Source organism: Panthera pardus, unplaced genomic scaffold (assembly GCF_024362965.1).
Source record: "Panthera pardus isolate Hobbes unplaced genomic scaffold, ASM2436296v1 HiC_scaffold_7, whole genome shotgun sequence".
Lineage (NCBI taxonomy): Eukaryota > Metazoa > Chordata > Mammalia > Carnivora > Felidae > Panthera > Panthera pardus.
In genome coordinates this window covers 36,962,065-36,980,734 of record NW_026527002.1, presented here as the reverse complement: position 1 = coordinate 36,980,734, position 18,670 = coordinate 36,962,065, and positions in this window count along the sequence as shown.

The following is an 18,670-nucleotide window of genomic DNA, read 5'->3' as shown; positions in this document are numbered from 1 at the left end:
ATAATACCACAACCCAAAACCTCTGGGATGCAGCAAAGGCGGTCATAAGAGGAAAGTATATAGCAATCCAGGCCTTCCTAAAGAAGGAAGAAAGATCTCAGATACACAACCTAACCTTATGCCTGAAGGAGCTGGAAAAAGAACAGGAAATAAAACAAATAATCAGAAGAAGACAGGAAATAATAAAGATTAGAGCAGAAATCAATGCTATCAAACCCAAAATAACAGTAGAACAGATCAATGAAACCAAAAGCTGGTTCTTTGAAAGAATTAACAAAATAGATAAACCACTAATCAGTTTGATCAAAAAGAAAAAGGAAAGGACCCAACTATATAAAATCAAGAGTGAAAGAGGAGAGATCACAACCAACACAGCAGAAATAAAAACAATAATAAGAGAATATTATGAGCAATTATATGCCAATAAAATGGGCATTCTGGAAGAAATGGACAAATTCCTACAAACATATAAACTACCAAAACTGAAACAGGAAGAAATAGAAACTTTTAACAGACTCATAACCAGTAAAAAAAAAAAATTGAATTAGTAATCAAAAATCTTCCAAAAATCAAGAGTCCAGGGCCAGATGGTTTTCCAAGGGAATTCTACCAAACATTTAACGAAGAGCTGACACCTATTCTCTCAAAGCTGTTCCAAAAAATAGAAATGGAAGGAAAACTTCCAAACTCATTCTGTGAAGCCAGCATTACCTTGATTCCAAAACCAGACAAAGACCCCACTAAAAAGGCAAACTACAGACCAATTTCCCTGATGAACATGGATGCAAACATGCCCAACAATATATTAGCCAACCAGATCCAACAATACACTAAAAAATTATTCACCATTACCAAGTGGCATTTATACCTGGGATGCAGGGCTGGCTCAATATCCACAAAACAATCAATGTAATTCATGCCATCAATAAAAGAAAGGACAAGAACCACATGATCCTCTCAATAGATGCAGAGAAAGCATTCAACAAAATACATTATCCTTTCTTGATAAAAACTCTCAAGAAAGTAGGGATATAGGATCATACATCGAGATCATAAAAGCCATATATGAAAGATCCAATGCTAATATCATCCTCAATGGGGAAAAACTGAGAGCTTTCTCCCTAAGGTCAGGAGAGTAGACAGGGATGTCTACTCTCACCACTGTTATTCAATATAGTATTGGAAGTCTTAGCCTCAGCAATCAGAAAACACAAAGAAATAAAAGGCATCCAAATCAGGAGGTCAAACTTTCACTCTTCACAGATGACATGATACTCTATATGGAAAACCCAAAAGATTCCACAAAAAAAAAAATAAAATAAAATAAACTGATGGAACTTATTCAGGAATTCAGCAAAGTGGCAGGATATAAAACCAATGCACAGAAATCAGTTCCATTCCTATACACCAACAATGAAGCAACAGAAAGAGAAATCAAGGAATGATCCTATTTACAATTTACTAAAATCCATAAAATACCTAGAGGTTAAAAATCTATACACTAGCTAGTATTAAAAGCTTATGAAAGAAATTGAAGAAGACACAAAAAAATGGACAAATATTCCATGCTCTTGAATAGGAAGAATAAATATTGTTAAAATGTCAATACTACCCAAAGCAATCTACATATTTAATGCTTACCTATCAAAATAATACCAGCATTCTTTACAGAACAGAATAGAGAACCCAGAAATGGACCCACAAACATATGGCCAACTAATCTTTGACAAAGCAGGAAAGAATATCCAATGGAATAAAGACAGTCTCTTCAGCAAGTGGTGCTGGGAAAAATGGACAGCAACATGCAGAAAAATGAACCTGGACCACTTTTTGACTCCAGGCTCTGAGCTCTCAGCACAGAACTCCATGCGGGGCTCGAACTCATGAACTGTGAGACTGTGTACTGAGCCGAAGTCAGATGCTTAACAGACTGAGCCACCCAGGCGCCCCAAACCTGGACCACCTTTTTACATCATACACGAAAATAAACTCAACATAGATGAAAGACCTAAATGTAAGACAGGAAGCCATCACAATCCTTGAGGAGAAAGCAGGCAGAAACCTGTTTGATCTTGGCCGCAGCAACTTCTTACTCAACACATCTCCAGAGGCAAGGGAAACAAAAGCGAAAATGAACTATTGGGATCTCATCAAAATAAAAACTTTTGCACAGCGAAGGAAACAATCAGCAAAACTAAAAGGCAATCAATGAAATGAGAGAAGATATTTGTAAACAACATATCAGATAAAGAGTTAGTAGCCAAAATCTATGAAGAACTTTTCAAACTCAACACCCAAAAAACAAATAACCCTGTGAAGAAATGGGCAAAAGACATGAATAGAAACTTCTCCAAGAAAGACATCCAGATGGCTAACTGACACATGAAAAAAAAATGCTGAACATTACTCATAATCAGGGAAACACAAATCAAAACCACAATGAGATACCACCTCACACCTATCAAAATGGCTAACATTAACAACTCAGGCAACAACAGATGTTGGCGAGGATGCGGAGAAAGAGGATTTCTTTTGCACAGCTGCTGGGAATGCAAACTGGTGCAACCACTCTGGAAAACAGTATGGAGGTTCCTCAAAAAATTAATAATAGAACTACCCTATGACGGAGCAAATGCACTACTAGGTATTTATCCAAGGGACACAGGTATGCTGTTTCAAAGGGGCACATGCATCCCCATGTTTATAGCAGCACTATCAACAATAGCCAAAGTATGGAAAGAGCCCAAATGTCCATCAGTGGATGAATGGATAAAGAGGAAGTGGTGTATATATACAAAGGAGTATTACTCGGCAATCAAAAAGAATGAAATCTTGCCATTTGCAACTATGTGGATGGAACTAGAGGGTATTATGCTAAGCAAGATTAGTCAGAGAAAGACAAGTATCATATGACTTCACTCATATGAGGACTTTAAGATACAAAACAGATGAACATAAGGTAAGGGAAGCAAAAATAAAAACAGGGAGGGGGACAAAAACATAAGAGACTTTTAAATATAGAGAACAAACAGAGGGTTACTGAAGGGGTTGTGGGAGGGGGAATAGGCTCCATGGGTACGGGGCATTAAGGAATCTACTTCCAAAATCATTGTTGCACTGTATGCATTAAGGAATCTACTTCCAAAATCATTGTTGCACTGTATGCTAACTAACTTGGATATAAATTTTAAAAAAATAAATAAAAATTTAAAAAATAAAATAAAATATAAATAAATAAAATTTATATTTATATCCCAACTCCACTGCCACCCACTTTTATCTGTGCTTATCCTCAGCTAAACAAGGTGTCTTCTTCATGGTTGTCCTTCTTGACAGATTTTCCATTTCTTGCTGGTCTAATAGGATTTTGTCAGAGTCACTCTCACTTATTGCCACACCAAACCAGTGCTAACATGTTCTTTCCAGCCTTTACTACTGCAGGGTTAGAAGAGTGGCATCTTTAACCTTCTCTGTGTCAACCTCAATTCTATCTTTCACATAGATCTTGTCAGCCCTATCTGCCCATCCCCCTGGCTGTAAGTAAATTCCAGGCTGTTGACATGATAATCAGGAAATTTTTAAGTAGGACTTATAAATGAGTTTCAGGGGCTCTGGAAAACTCCTGAGCCTGGAAAAATGCTACTTGTACGTGGGTCTGTGCACTTTTCTAATGAGAGCATGTATGGTTTTCATTGGCTCATAAAGGAATCCATAAACAACAACAAAAAAGTCTGAAATCTTAGAGTAGATGTAAGTAGAACCAGAGAATGTTGAACCTAGAAGGGTTAAAGAGCACCTACTGCGGTGCTCCATTATGGAGCCCATGGACACTTGGAATTTTGTGGTGAAAGCAGTGAAAGGACTTAGTTACTTCAAATATTTCAAGAGCATTGGGAGTTATATCTTTTTCTGCAAAAAGTCTATGTAATATAATGGACATTTCTAGTTACCTCGTTTTGTACTAAGCATTTTCCACCTTTATTACATTAATCTTTGAATAGAGTATGTTGTGTTATCTTTTTTCTTTTTTTGATGCTAAAACTGAGTCTTTAAAGAATCACTAACTTGGCCCATGGCCAAACATAGGAAAGAGCCAGCCTCTAAACCCAAATGGTCCGACTCTAAAGTGTGTGTGCAGCTGACAGCTATGGAGTGAGGGAGTCCTGCTTGCTTCGTGCTCTGCTTGTCAGTTACATATATTTGGATTAATAAAAATGGGAAAATATAACACTATTTAACAAATGTATCTTGCTTGGGTTTTGTTTTCCTTTAAACCAGTGGTTCTCAACTGGGGATGATTTTGCTTCATAGGAGACATTGGCAGGGCCCGGAGACATGTTTGGCTGTTAGAACTGGGGCTGCTATTAGCACAGGGTAGGAAGAGTCCAGCAATGCTGTGAAACATCCTAGAATGGACAGGACAGCCTCTCCTGACAAAGAATTATCTGGTCCTAAGTGTCAGTAGTGCCACTATTGAGAAATCCTGCTCTACACACACATGGTTTAGAGGTTAATGGGAATATCAAAAAGCTTTCTTTCTGATGAAAATATTTACAGCTATTATTCTCCCACTGTGATACAGTAAACACTCAGATTTTTCATTGAACGCATGAACTCCTATACTTAGAAGACAACTGTTTTCTTTCCTCCCAGCCTCCCTTTATTTTCTCTGATATTATCCCCTGTGTCCTCTAACCCAGTGCTTCTCAAACTTTAATGTGCAATAGAATCACCTAGAGGGCTTTAAAAACACGGATTCTTGGACACCAACTCCAGCATTCCTGATTCATTAGCTCTGACATGGGGACTGAGAGTCCACTGTTCTAACAAACTCCCTGTTGATGTCAGTGCTGCTGGTCAGTGGATTGTGCTCAAGTAGGGAGGCAGTTCACTCTGCCCTTCTGGAAGCTTCCCCCATCCTCCTAAAACAACTGTACTCCTGTATCAGGCCATAGCTCTTTGACTCTGCTGCTCTCCCAACCTTGTTTGCATTTTGTTTGTTGGAAAGTGTAAGTGGCCACATATTCTTTCTTTATCCACCTAGCACTTTCACAAGACTGGCAACTACTTTTCAGTTACCTTTAACACATCGTAAAGACAGTTTAAATCTCCTAATGTCACCCTTTTGTTTTTATGCAGAAAAAAATGGATATCTCTTCCCCCATTCCCCCTCAAAATCCTTTTTTATATTTTCATTTTTTTTCTTTTGGGATTTGGAGGAATTAAAACACATTTGAAAATTGGGGTGCTTGGGTGGGGCAGTCAGTTAAGTGTCTGACTGTTGATCTCGGCTCAGGTCATGATCTTACCATTCATGAATTCAAGGGTTGCATCAGGCTCTGTGCTGATGGGTGGAGCCTGCCTGGGATACTGTCTCTCCTTCTCTGTGACCCTCTCCTGCTGTGCTCTCTCTCTCTCTTTCTCTCTCAAAATAAATAAATAAACCTAAAAAAAAAAAAAAAAAGAAAAGAAAATACATTTTAAATTCACATCTTCCCCCTACTCCAGTCACGTTTTCTAAAACAAGCATTGCACAACATTTAAGCACCTACATTGTGTGTGAAGGTGGAGGCATGTGGATGTGTATAGGGGTAGTCTCCATTCCTAAAAAGGAAAAAGGTCATGACCTCTTTTTCCAGTTTACTTGCATCCAACTGTTATCTATTTTCCCTTCCTCTATAATCAGATCATTCTGGTTTCTTATCTCTGAGAGGGACTCTAGAAGGCTTCTGGCTTTGTTTTTACTTGAGGTTACATATTTTCTATACTTACATATAATGTAATTATTATTCAATGCTTCCTTTGAATTCCTTCTATTCTTCTCCCCTTTTAATTCCTCTCTGTTTCTGAATGTTTTCTTCACCTCAGATGCAATGAACTTCCCACATCCCTCTATCTCTATCCCCTTCTTCCTTTAGGTTTCCCCTGGACAGTCTCCCCAGCTTCTCGTTTTTCTTCTCCATAAATCTTATACATCATGCCTTTGGTAAGGGAAATCCTCCTTGTCTCTTTTCCTCAGCTACCCTCTCCATGATTGCTGTATATATTTTCTATATTAATAGTTTCATGTAAACATAGGGTTGTTATGATGATTACAAAAAACAAATATAAAGCCCTTAAAAATCAAATATTATTAATATTATTCTCCCTAGACTCGTATTTATTTCTCTAATAACACTTTAAGTTCCTCTTCCTTTTCTCCTTTTCTACCATGCAGCCTCCCCAGCCCTTCACAGCCTTCCCCCACTTTCATCTGAAGAGATACTTCCTGCTAGGATATGCCCCATTGCTTTCTGTGAGAAGTAAGGAAAATGATTGATTTTCAGAAATACCAAATAAAAGCTGTGTTATCTAGTTAACAGGAGGTTTACAACCTATTGGAAATATATATGAACCCCCCCCCATAATGGAGTCCCAAACCCTTGGACACTTAACTTCCTGGTTCTTCTTCCCCTCTCTATTTCATGGGCTTTGGCACCATGCACCAAAGAATAAAGGAGGGACTAAAAGTCTCTGTGTCACCTCAGGAAATGTACATTTGTTCCAATCAAACTACTTTTTGTGTTACATGGGCATAGGTGACATCCAGGTAAGGCTATAACCTCTGTAGTACTCAGCCAATGAGGAATCAGGGGAGGGACTGCATGTTAGGAGATAAACTGTCTGCTGTAACTGCCCCGAGTGTGCCTGTCCATCGACACCTGCTCTTGCAAGAACGTTGATTAAAGCCTCATTTCACTGTTCTCCTAGTCTCCACATCCCTCCTTTGATTGGGTCGGTGGGCTTGTATCTCACACTCCTTTCCTGGAGTCAGACCCAAGTCAATTGTTTCCTTTATTAAAACATGTTATTGGGAAGTTTACATAAATATGCATCTATCTCTTGCCATATATATTGAATGAAATTCACCTTTTACCTGAGACATGGATATTGATTTCTTTCAGATACAACCAAAACATGTTCTTTAGAACCAAAGTGATTATGTGAATAATTTTTTTGAGCTAAACTAGTTTTTCTTGGTTGTCTGCCCTACCAGTTATAATTCAGCTTTGCCTCCTAATGGAAAACACCATAATATTTCCTTACCTGGGTTTTATTTCACCTGTATCCAAAAGAAGTCTTTTACTGGGACTGAAACTACAAATATATCATCAACACGGTGTGGGGAAAGGAATGATTTATTCACCTGTTTTGTTGATGTTTCCTTATATCCTCACCATTTGGTGGCACACTCCCACATTGAGGTTAATCTTAGCCCTGTGACTCTTGGCCAATACCTTAGCATAAATTGTGATATAAGCAGAGAATTTCAAAATGCTTGAGCACTGGAAATTTGTTCTCTTCTTTGGAACTCTGACTACTGTGAGAAGAAGCCCAGGCAAGCCTTCCAGAGGATGAAGGGTCGCAGAGATAACATAACCTCTGATGGAAAACCACTAACATCCTAGCCATCCTACTTCTGCTGTCCTTAGCCAGACAAACCTGGCTGACCCATCAACTAACCACAGACTCTGAGTCAGTCTAGCAAGGATGAGCCAAGGCCAGCCCAGACTAGAAGGGCTGAGCTGAGCCCCCACAGAATTTCCTACCCTCAGAATTGAGAGCAAAATAAATGGTTGCTGGTTTGAGCCATTAAATTTTGGAGTGGTTCCGTATGCAGCAAAAGCTAGCTATTATACACACTTTAACCATTTGACACCATTCTTATTCATACTGTTTTATTCTGGAAAGAACACAAAGTCTTCTTTGGCATACTCTGTGAAATCATCATATATTCTCAACAATTCTGGCCCAGATTCTTTTGACCAAGTCTAATGAACAGTTTGTTTTCAAAATAAAAATCGCCAGTGAATTAAAACAGCTCTGATAATTGTTTTTAATTTAGATAAAAGAATAAACGCTTGAAACACACAACTCACTCAAAAAGAAATGGAAAACACACTGACTGCATCGTCTACTGAACAAGTTGTATTAGCAATTACAAAAACTTCTCCAAAAGAAAACTTTAGGTCTATATGGCTTCACTAATGAGTTATTTCAAATATTTGAGAAAGAAATAATATCAGTCTTACATAAATTGACCCCAAAGATAAAAACAACAGGAAAGGCTTCTCAACTTGTTTTAAAAGGCCAGCATAAATTTGATAACTATAACATAAAGATATAAGAAAGAAAAATTACAGGCTAATATCTCTTTTTTTTTCTTTTTTCTTTTTTTTTTTTCATTTATCGTCAAGTTAGCTAACATACAGTGTATACAGTGTGCTCTTGGTTTTGGGGGTAGATTCCTGTGATTCATTGCTTACATACAATACCCAGTGCTCATTCCAACAAGTGCCCTTCGCAATGCCCATCACCCATTTCCCCAGTGCCCCGCCCACCCCCTACCAACCCTCAGTTGTTTTCTGCATGCAAGAGTCTCCTATGGTTTGGGCCAATATCTCTTATATAAAGTTTATATAAAATATTAGGACATTATTTTAATAATATATTTAAAAGAATAATGTATCACCACTAAGTTGGACTTATCCCAGAAATACAAAGTTGGTTTAATACTAAACATCAATACCATTTATAGCATTACCAGAATAAAAGAGAAATTTTTATGGTCAACTCACAGAAGCAGATAAAATTTAATAAAATTCAGCATCCATGTTTTTAAAAAGATTTTATTTTTAAGCAATCTCTACACCCAACATGGGGCTCAAAATCAACCCCAAGGTCAAGAGCCACAGACTCCACCAACTGAGTGAGTCAGGCACCCCTCAACATCCATGTTAAAACCTTAAGGTAGAAATAGAAAATAACTCTTTTTTTTTTTAAGCATGTAAGCAGGGGAGAGGGACAGAGAGAGAGAATCTCAAGCAGGTTCCACACTCAGCATGGAGCCTGGCAAAGGCACTAGAGCCCAGGACCCTGGGATTATGACCTGAGCCAAAATCAAGAGTCAGACACTACATCAACTGAGTCATCCAGGCGCCCCTGAACTTCTAAACACTGATGTAATATAAACTGCTGGAAGAAAAAAAAAACACAAAAATCATTCATTGTGAAATAGTAAAAGATTTTCTGCTGAGATTAAACAAGAAAAAAAAATGGCTTCTAGCATCACTTCTCTTCAGCATTACTGTACAGGGACCTAACTAGGACAATAAAGGAAGAAAAGGTAGTATGTTTTTAAAAAGTAAAAAGTAAGAGGTAAAACTTTATTTGTGAATGACACAATTATTCACCTGAAAGATACAATAAAATCTGATAAACTACTAGAACTGGAAATTCCTTACCTGGGTTTTATTTCACCTGTATCCAAAAGAAGTCTTTTTGAATTTAGCAATTTAGTGGGTTATAAAGCCAATCAGTATATAAATATATATTTCTATATACTAGCAACAAGTAGTTGAAAAATAATTTTTAAATGCCAATTATAATAGCACCAAAAAATAATGAAGATGTCCCATATTCATGGACTGTAAGACTCAATACTTTAAGGATGTCAATTCTCCATAAATTGATCTCTAGATTTGATGCAATTCCAATTGAAATCCCGATAGCTTTTTTAATGGAAATTGACAGGCAGATTATAAAATATGTGTGGAAGTCCAAAGACCTAAGAATAGCAAAGGCAACTGATGAAGAACTAAGTTAAAGGACGTATACTACTAAATATCAAGATTAATTATGAGGCTACAATAATCAAAACAGTGTAGGATTGGTGCAGAATAGGCAAAGATAGCAGGAGAACAGAAGAAAATGTCTAGATATAGATCCACCCATCCATAATCATCTGATTTAAGGCAAAGTTTTTGCTGCAATGAAAGAGAATCTGCAAAACAAATGATGCTTAAACAAGGTTATTCATTTAGAAAAAAAAAAAAACTTGAATGTTAAACAGTGTCTCACATGATAAATAAACAAACAAACAAACAAACAAAAAATCACAGACCTAAATGTGACAGGTCAAAAAGTAAACCTTCTCAAATATAACATACAAAAATATCTTCATGACCTTGGCCTAGGCAAAGATTTCTTAAATAAGATACCAACCACGAAAAGTACTAACCCTAAAGGAAAATGTTAATAAATTGAACTTCAATAAAATTAAGATTTCTTCACTTTAAAAAGACAGAAAATGAAAAATGCAAGGTATAGAGTGAGAAAGGATTGCACTACATCAGACAGGACTTGTATCCAATACATAAAATATTACTATAATAAGAAAATACAGACAACTCTATAAAAATAGACAAGCCTTATAGAAGTATTTCACAAAAGATGTGTGAATTGCCATTATGCAGATGAAAAAGAGATCAACTTAATTACTTCTCAACAAAGAACAAATTAACGCCAGTGAACTATGACTACACACTCACCAGAATGACTAAAATGAAAAGGAAGGACAACACTGAGTGTTACAAAAAATGCAGAGCAATTGGAATTTTCATACAATGCTGGTGGCAGTGTAAGTGGCTACAAACACTTTAGAAAATTTACTGAGAATATCCACCAAAGCATTACTTATGACCCACTATTCCATTCCTAGATATAAAGACAAAATAAATGCTTACATTTCTGCACCAAAAGACATACATCAATGTTCATGAAACATTATTTGTAATAGCCTTAAGATAGAAACAACCCCAAATTATTTAGCATGAAAAAATAATTTGCAATATAGTCACAAAATGGACTACTACACAGCAATGAATAACACTAAAGTGTTGTTACCCACAATAATGTGGGGGTCAACTACTGGTTACATGTGAGGGATAGTAATAACTAGAAGGAAAAACAAAGCTTCCAGTTCCTCAAAAACTTAAAAATAGAACTACCCTATGACCCAGCAATAGCACTACTAGGAATTTATCCAAAGGATACAGGAATGCTGATTCATAGAGGCAAATGTACCCCAATGTTTATAGCAGGGCTTTCAACAATAGCCAAATTACACAAAGAGCTTAAATATCCATCAACTGATGAATGGATAAAGGAGATGTGGTTTATATATACAATGGAATACTACTTGGCAATAGAAAGAATGAAATCATGCTATTTGCGACAACATGCATGGAACTGCAAGGTATTATGCAAGTGAAGTAAGTCAGTCAGAGAAAGACAGATATCATATGTTTTCACTCATATGTGAATCTTGAAAAACTTAACAGAAGACCATGGGGGAAGGAAAGGGGAAAAAAAATAGTAACAGAGAGGGAGGGAGGAAAACCATAAGAGATTCTTAAATACCGAGAACAAAATGAGTTCTTTGAGGGGTGGGGGAGAGGGGAAAATGGGTGATGGGCATTGAGGAGGGCACTTGTTGGAATGAGCACTGGGTGCTGTATGTAAGTGATGAACCACAGGAATCTGCCCCGAAAACCAAGAGCACACTTTACACACTGTATATTAGTCAATTTGACAATTAACTATATTAAATAAATAAATAAATAAATAAATAAATAAATAAGTATTTAAAAAACAAAAAACAAACAAACAAATAGCTTCTGGAGTGCTGGGAATGTGCTCTTTCTTATTCTAGGTGGTGGTTACCTTGTATTTGTGCTGTGCCCTAATAAAGAAATAAATAAGCATAAATAAATAAATAAATAAGAAAATAAAAACAGAAAATTAAAAGGATTGTTTATTGTTTTCTAGTCAACTGTTCTCTTTCTCACCTACTGACCTTTGTTTCTTATCTTCCCTCTTCCTTCAGGTCTCTTTGGCTTTTTGGTTTTTTGGGTTTTTTTTTTTCCTTAAAAATTTTTTAAATACCCAAATAGCTATTTTAGGGACATACCAGACACATCTACATTCTCTCCTTCCTTGCCATTGGTAGAATTCTTTCACTTTTTCTGTAAAGCCCAAAATAAGAAGTCAGAAGCTTAAATGACAATGAAAGAAATATTTTTTTTAATCCCAGAATTTATTGTGCACTTAACCAAACTATTAATATTATAAGACTATAACCATATGTCTCTGTGTTTCTCAGCACACTTGACCATAAACTTCTGATAAGGAGACAGATCTAAGTAATCTTTTTGATCCTGTTCATACTCGGTCTGTGCCACACAGTAGGAACTCAATAAACTGTTGACCTGAAAAATCAGGTAATCCATTCTGAAGTCTTTGAGAGTAGCCAGAGGGCCAGAATTAAAAGAAGCTGAGATACCCTATTTTTCTAAGGTGAAGAACTAGATTATATGACCTCTTGAGAGCCCTTCTCTCTCCAGAGTCTGATGAAATGACTTATGGTAACTTACAGTCTTCCTTAATTACTTACTGTGTCAGTTGATATATCACTGAGATTTACTTTGTTCTTGTTCTTTTTGTTATTTTCCTTTTATTTTTTAAAAAAAATCATATTTTGATTTGTATTTTTTCAGTCCTTTCTAAATTATTGCTATCTGAGCAGTAAAGAAAGCAGAAAATGTATAATTTTTCATTTCACACCTGTGTGATTCTTATGTTTGAAATTTTTTATAACAGTGCTTCAGATTTATTTTCAGATACAAAATTAATATCCTAAATGATACATTTTGCTAACATAACAGGAAATCATTTATCCTATACCTGATTTTTTTTCTTGCTCCGGACAATAGCTAGTGTTTAGTTTGTCATATCACATGTTACAACAGCAGAAATTATTAATTATGAAACAGATTAACCTGATCCACTAGGATTTGATCACAAACTTCAGTGAGGAAGATTCTTGTCAGAGGGAAAATAAAAGTTTTAAATGAAAGCAAAAGAAGATAGCAATTGGAAAGTGACTGTCTAAGTAGTTGATAAATGTTAATTGCTTTTTCTTCCTTTTTATGTCCAAAGTAACAGTAATGACCTTCCAAAAATAGTTGTTTGCTATTAAGTAGACAGACTTTGAATGCAACTAAACTCTCTCAATAACTTTTAATGCTTCAACCTTACTGCAATTTAGGATGTATACAAATGTTCACTTTCTTAAAATGTGGTAACTATAAAATTTAATGTCCCAGTGATTTTGCATTGTATATTAAGAAATAAATGTGGGGCACCTGGGTGGCTCAGTAGGTTAAGCCTCCGACTCCTGATTTCAGCTCAGGTCAAAATCTTACAGTTCATGAGATCGAGCTCTGTGCCAGGTTCTGCATTGACAGTGCAGAGCCTACTTTGGATTCTCTCTCCTTCTCTCTCTGCCCCTCTCCTGCTCACGCACGTGCTCCCTCTCTCTCTAAAATAAATAAATTTTTTAAAAAACAAAGAAATGCAATCTGTGTATTTATTGAACAATTATGTTGAAAGCCTAATTGTGTTTTATCAAAATACGTACTAAAAATTATTATGCACCACCTCTGTGCTTTGATTTCCTCGGTTTACATGTTGACAAAAATTAATTTAAATGAAATCTTATCTTTCAAACTACGTCAAAGTTCAAGAAACACCTTTGAACTCAAGTTTATTGCAGCCTCACTGCTCACTGCAACACGGATATGTAGTCTCCTTTCACTAACTTTCTTATAAAAGATACAAAATGTTCACTTTCTCTCTCCCTTTCTCATTTTTTAGTGAAAGGGGCAGATTTAAATTTTCTATTGATTGAGGACAACCAATTTACAAAGTCTCCTTTCTTAGTCCCCAAACAAAAGGAATTGTAAGATCACTTACTATTTAACCCTGACTCCAATTCTAAGATTGTGACATTCAGGTAGATGGGAACTAATTCAGCAAAGGTAACAATGACTGATGGCAGGCCAACTAACATTTCTCCTAATTGAGTTCCTCTGAGAGTGTCACAGCTAGGGCTACACAGAAGCAATAGTTATTCTTGCTGCAGCCCCATGTAATGGGGAATAGAGGAAGCTATTCTTCACCCTAAGCTGAGGAGGCAGCTGACTATTACGGTTTGAAGGGCTGAAAGTGTCTTCTGCAGTTTCTTCCAATGCACTTGACATTCCCAAAGTATTCACTATTTTAAGTTAAAATGACATCAAACACTCCTGATAAACTAGTTTTCTAAACTAAATGACCCGACAAGACATGGGTTGGACAAAGAAAGATAATAATTTGTAGGCAGGGAAAAGGTTACAGATAAGTTCAGAAAGTAAGACAGATCAGTCTGAACAAGGACAGGTAGAAAAATCACAAAGTATAGTGAAAGGAAAGACAGTAAACTGACTAACGCTGATTTTAAAAGCATAGTAAAAGATAGGTCTGGAAAATGACAGAATATTGGATATTTTCACTGAGGGAGCAAAATACAAATTTCAAAGAAATCAACAGAAATTTGTTTAGCGAGTCTAAAGGTCCTTCAGCCACACGGAGGATACAGCACGGTCCAGATGGTGGAGATGAGGAGAGGGTTTTGTGAAGCGGCTGGTTTTAGAGAAAGCTGGTGCTATGCTGGGAGTGGCGGAAGCAGATTCCTCACTAGGACTGTAGTGAGCTTAAACAAGAAAAAGAAAAAGAGCTTAAACAAGAGCACTTGGAGAGGGTCTTACTGCTTGTCACCAAAAGGCAGGGGTGTTTGGTGTTTGATTTCTGCCTGGAAATTCTTAGAGTACAAGATGGGCCTGCTGGCTGCTTGGGTAGCAGAGAAAGCGAAATAGCACCTACACTGACATCAGCCTACAGTCCCAAACTTTTTAAAGGCAAAGATGTGTTAGTATTTCACACAAGAGAAATAGCCTGAAGCCATTTCAAATTCTTCCCTAGAGGTCCTTCGGGAAAACAGAAAAAAAACAAAACAAAAACAAAACAAAATAAAACAAGAAGAATGTGGGGAGAAGCAGCTGTAGAAAAATATATTGCCCTCGTCACTAGACATAAACTCAAATGTTCTCAGTGAGAGTATTTGAAAGAGCACACAAGAAGAAAAAGTCAGGTTAGACATCTTTCTGGTGGGGGATAGAAAGTAATAACAGCATGTAAGGCCCGCTCTTCTCTTCTCCCTTCAACTAGGAGGGATTAAAAAAACCTTGACTGCAAAGACAGGGGAGGAAAGGGAGGAGTTTTCTGTAATCGATGATTTCTTAGCTTAGATTCTAAAAGCGGGTTGAGTAGTGATAGAAGGATACTTTTCACACGCCTATATTTGATGTAAAATTTCTAAGTGGCTTCTCAAACTAAGGCCTTCTCTCCTGCAGCACATCCTAGCTGGGAAAAGGAGAAAATATGTAAGTCAAGTATAAGATGTCATGACCTCATGGACCTATTTTAAAATATCAGATTGACAGTGTGTTTTGTGACTTACTGTAAACAGAATACTTTGTACTTATTAAGTCACCAGAAATTTCATGGTACTAAGTTTTCAAAATGGAGCTGGAGGATTTCTCCCACAAAATAAATATTTAAAGGGACAATAGAAAGCAAGAATAAAGATATTTCCTGATTAAAACCCATGAATTCAGGGGCGCCTGGGTGGCTCAGTCGGTTAAGCGGCCGACTTCGGCTCAGGTCATGATCTCGCGGTTCGTGAGTTCGAGCCCCACATCAGGCTCTGTGCTGACCGCTCAGAGCCTGGAGCCTGTTTCGGATTCTGTGTCTCCCTCTCTCTCTGACCCTCCCCCATTCATGCTCGCGCTCTCTCTCTGTCTCAAAAATAAATAAACGTTAAAAAAAAAAAAAAACCCATGAATTCAGCTTGTTCAACATCCCTGCTACAATTCTAATGATAATAGCTATGATAACGACAAATAAAATGGCTACCATTTATTAAAGACTTTTTATATGCCAATTTATGTACTTGGCACATATTATCTCATTTAACCTTCATGACAATACTATTGCTTTGATGCTATAATTTCTTCTGTAATTATGATCAAAATGAGATGAGAGCGTTAAGGAATTATCCAAGGTCACTCAGATGTGTAATCAAACCACTTACGTGACCACAATGAGAACTTCAAAGTTACATACTTTCATCTAACTAAAATACGTTTGTCTGAATGCCGGTCTATGGCATTTTCATTTGATCCATCAGGCGCTGAAAAAGCCATTATAAGTGTCAAAGAAAGAATGAAAAAAATAAAAGTGTTTTTTTAAGAAGGGTAACCTGGCAGCCCTTCATGTTGAGGTCTACATCGCACCCTTCTACCCCTCTCGCCCCAGTGACAGCAACAGATAGAAAAACTGGTCACCACTCAGCCCCCTCGCCAGTCCCCAAAGCCATCTAAGTGAGTCATCATTGCAGAATGGGGCGGTACCAGAACCCGCTACCATGTCTCATTCTTCCTGCAACACATTTGGGAGACTCCACTTAGAAATTTCACCTCATAAATAGAAACACGAATAATGCCCTCGATTGCTAACCAATTCACCTATAGAAATGAAACAAAGAGTCTATTACAAGAAAACCAAGAGCCATTTCAACAAAGTTGGCCTTCTTTTTTTTGTTCTCCTTCTTCCTCTTATTCTCTTCAAGGACACTAGAACCGCATGCTAATGAGAGAAAAATCCATGAGCAACTCTAGTCATTTGAAGTAAATAACTCAGGTGTTAAAAGTCTGACCTGTGGACTATTCAGAGTCAGCTAATTGCCAAAAGTTGAGGAACCAGAGCACAAATCATCAAGAAGTCATTTAATGTTTCCCTCCTAAGATCAGAAGTTGGCACCAAATATATGAAAACTATAAATTATAATTGAAAATATTTTAAATATCACAGTAAATATAAATGCTTCATAGACTTCTTTAAAAAAATCATAACTCTTTAATATTGCAGACTGAAGAATTTTAATTAAAATACCTCAATCAAGAATTTTACATTCTATTTCACATTTTTCATATCGCTTACTCACAATGACCCAGGTAAAGATCAAAATGTAACTTCTACATCAGCTAGAGTTGTCCTTGACCAGACAGCCTGCTGCCTACATTAAGGTTGTTATAATTCATTAAATACTTTAATGTTCCTCCTGCCATTTTTTAACCCAAAAAAGATGTATCTCTCTTTAGACAAAGCAACCTCATTAAGCAAACACACAGAAGTAGAACTAGGCATTTTTCCCATTCAATTTTCTAAAACAATCTATTAATTATTTTCTTTTTCTTTTTTTTGATATGCCTATATATAGAAGTACCTAGACAACATTTCAGATACTTGAATTCATTACATAGGAAGTTGGTCTTCAGGAACATTAAACCCAAGGTGAATTCTGAAACAACTGTGTCACTTTGAAACTGAAGCTTCATTGATTCATATCAGCCAACTACAAGATATGCATTCCATTGAGTGCCTCCAGGATAGAATCTGCCTCCTGGCTCATATTACCTATTGGCAGCAGCATAAAAGCATTGCACCTGGGAATATTTTATTTTATTGGAAATCTGAGTAGACACAAAAATATAAAACCACTGAAAAACCTTATCTTTTACCACAAAAGAAGAATAATTTTTGACAAAGACCTCAGAAACTCTGAGGATAAGGAGTTCGGAGCGAGCAATGCTTTCCTGTGCCTTGTGAATCCTTGAAGTGGTAGGTAACTCCATGGTATATTATACGAAAGAGGAAAGTATAGGAGGACCCTGTACACCAGAGGTACAAGGAGATGGAGACTCTGGGCCATCTCTTACAGTTTTCTTCCTGAAATCACTCAGCAAACAACAAAAGATACATTTTGGGGGGTTCTAATTAGCAGCCAACATGAATAAGTCAAAATAGAGAGCAAATGGATTGTTATATTTACTGTGGATGTTCACTAATTGACTTCTAGGTATTTATTAAATATTGTCTAAACACTGTCTGAATTTATTGAAACTCGGGGTTTGAATCAAGTTAGCAAATGCGTCCTGGCTATGTTACTGTCTTATGATTATAAATGTGACCCTCCCTCCCTGCTTTAACTTTCCACACCTATACAATGAAGAGAATGATAAATCCCATCTATCTCAGATGGATGTAATGAAGAGGATTCCAATTTAATAATTCATAAGACTTTCCGGGTGAATGATTCTATATAAATGCAAGCCTGAGCAGAGAAGCCAGCAATAAACCACAGGTTATTTGACACCAAGTTTACTATTTGATCTCCAACCATACCATTGTTTTAAAAATATATTTGAAAACAGACTCACAGAGTTCTCTTTCCTGTCTCATCTCACCAACATCCTGCATGGCTTTCTGATCATTTCCTGTATTGAATGAAAGAGAGCGTTTTCCACCACAAAACAGACAAGAGTGTTGTCACCTGCCTTTTTTCTCTTTAAATTTTTTAAAAGACTTGTTCATGGGATGATTTATCACTTGCTCAGCTACAGAATAGCACTTTAGGCTTCTAAGTAAATGTTGTGTCTTCAGGTTTCTGATTATATATGACCACAAATGAAATACCGCCTAGGAGTTCATACTATGTAAATAGCAACTACCCAGTTGACAGTAATCGTGTGCATCTGTTACCCGGACTATACCCTCTACTAACTAAACTACTATCTGCCATAACTTAAAAGTAAATGGTGGAAATTGTAAACCACATAACTGAAAACTTTATTTTGGTTCACATGTTATTATATACTACTTTTATATTTACACGTACTAGAAACATTTATTACTTAAAGGAAAATTCCTGTTTTATCACATTTTCAATCTTCTTTGAGTTGATAACTAGTACAAATGTGTTTTTAGTACCATAACTATCAGCGCCATAATATTTTACAATAAAACCACTTTACCAGAACAAAAGAAGTGATTCCATTCTTATGCCTTG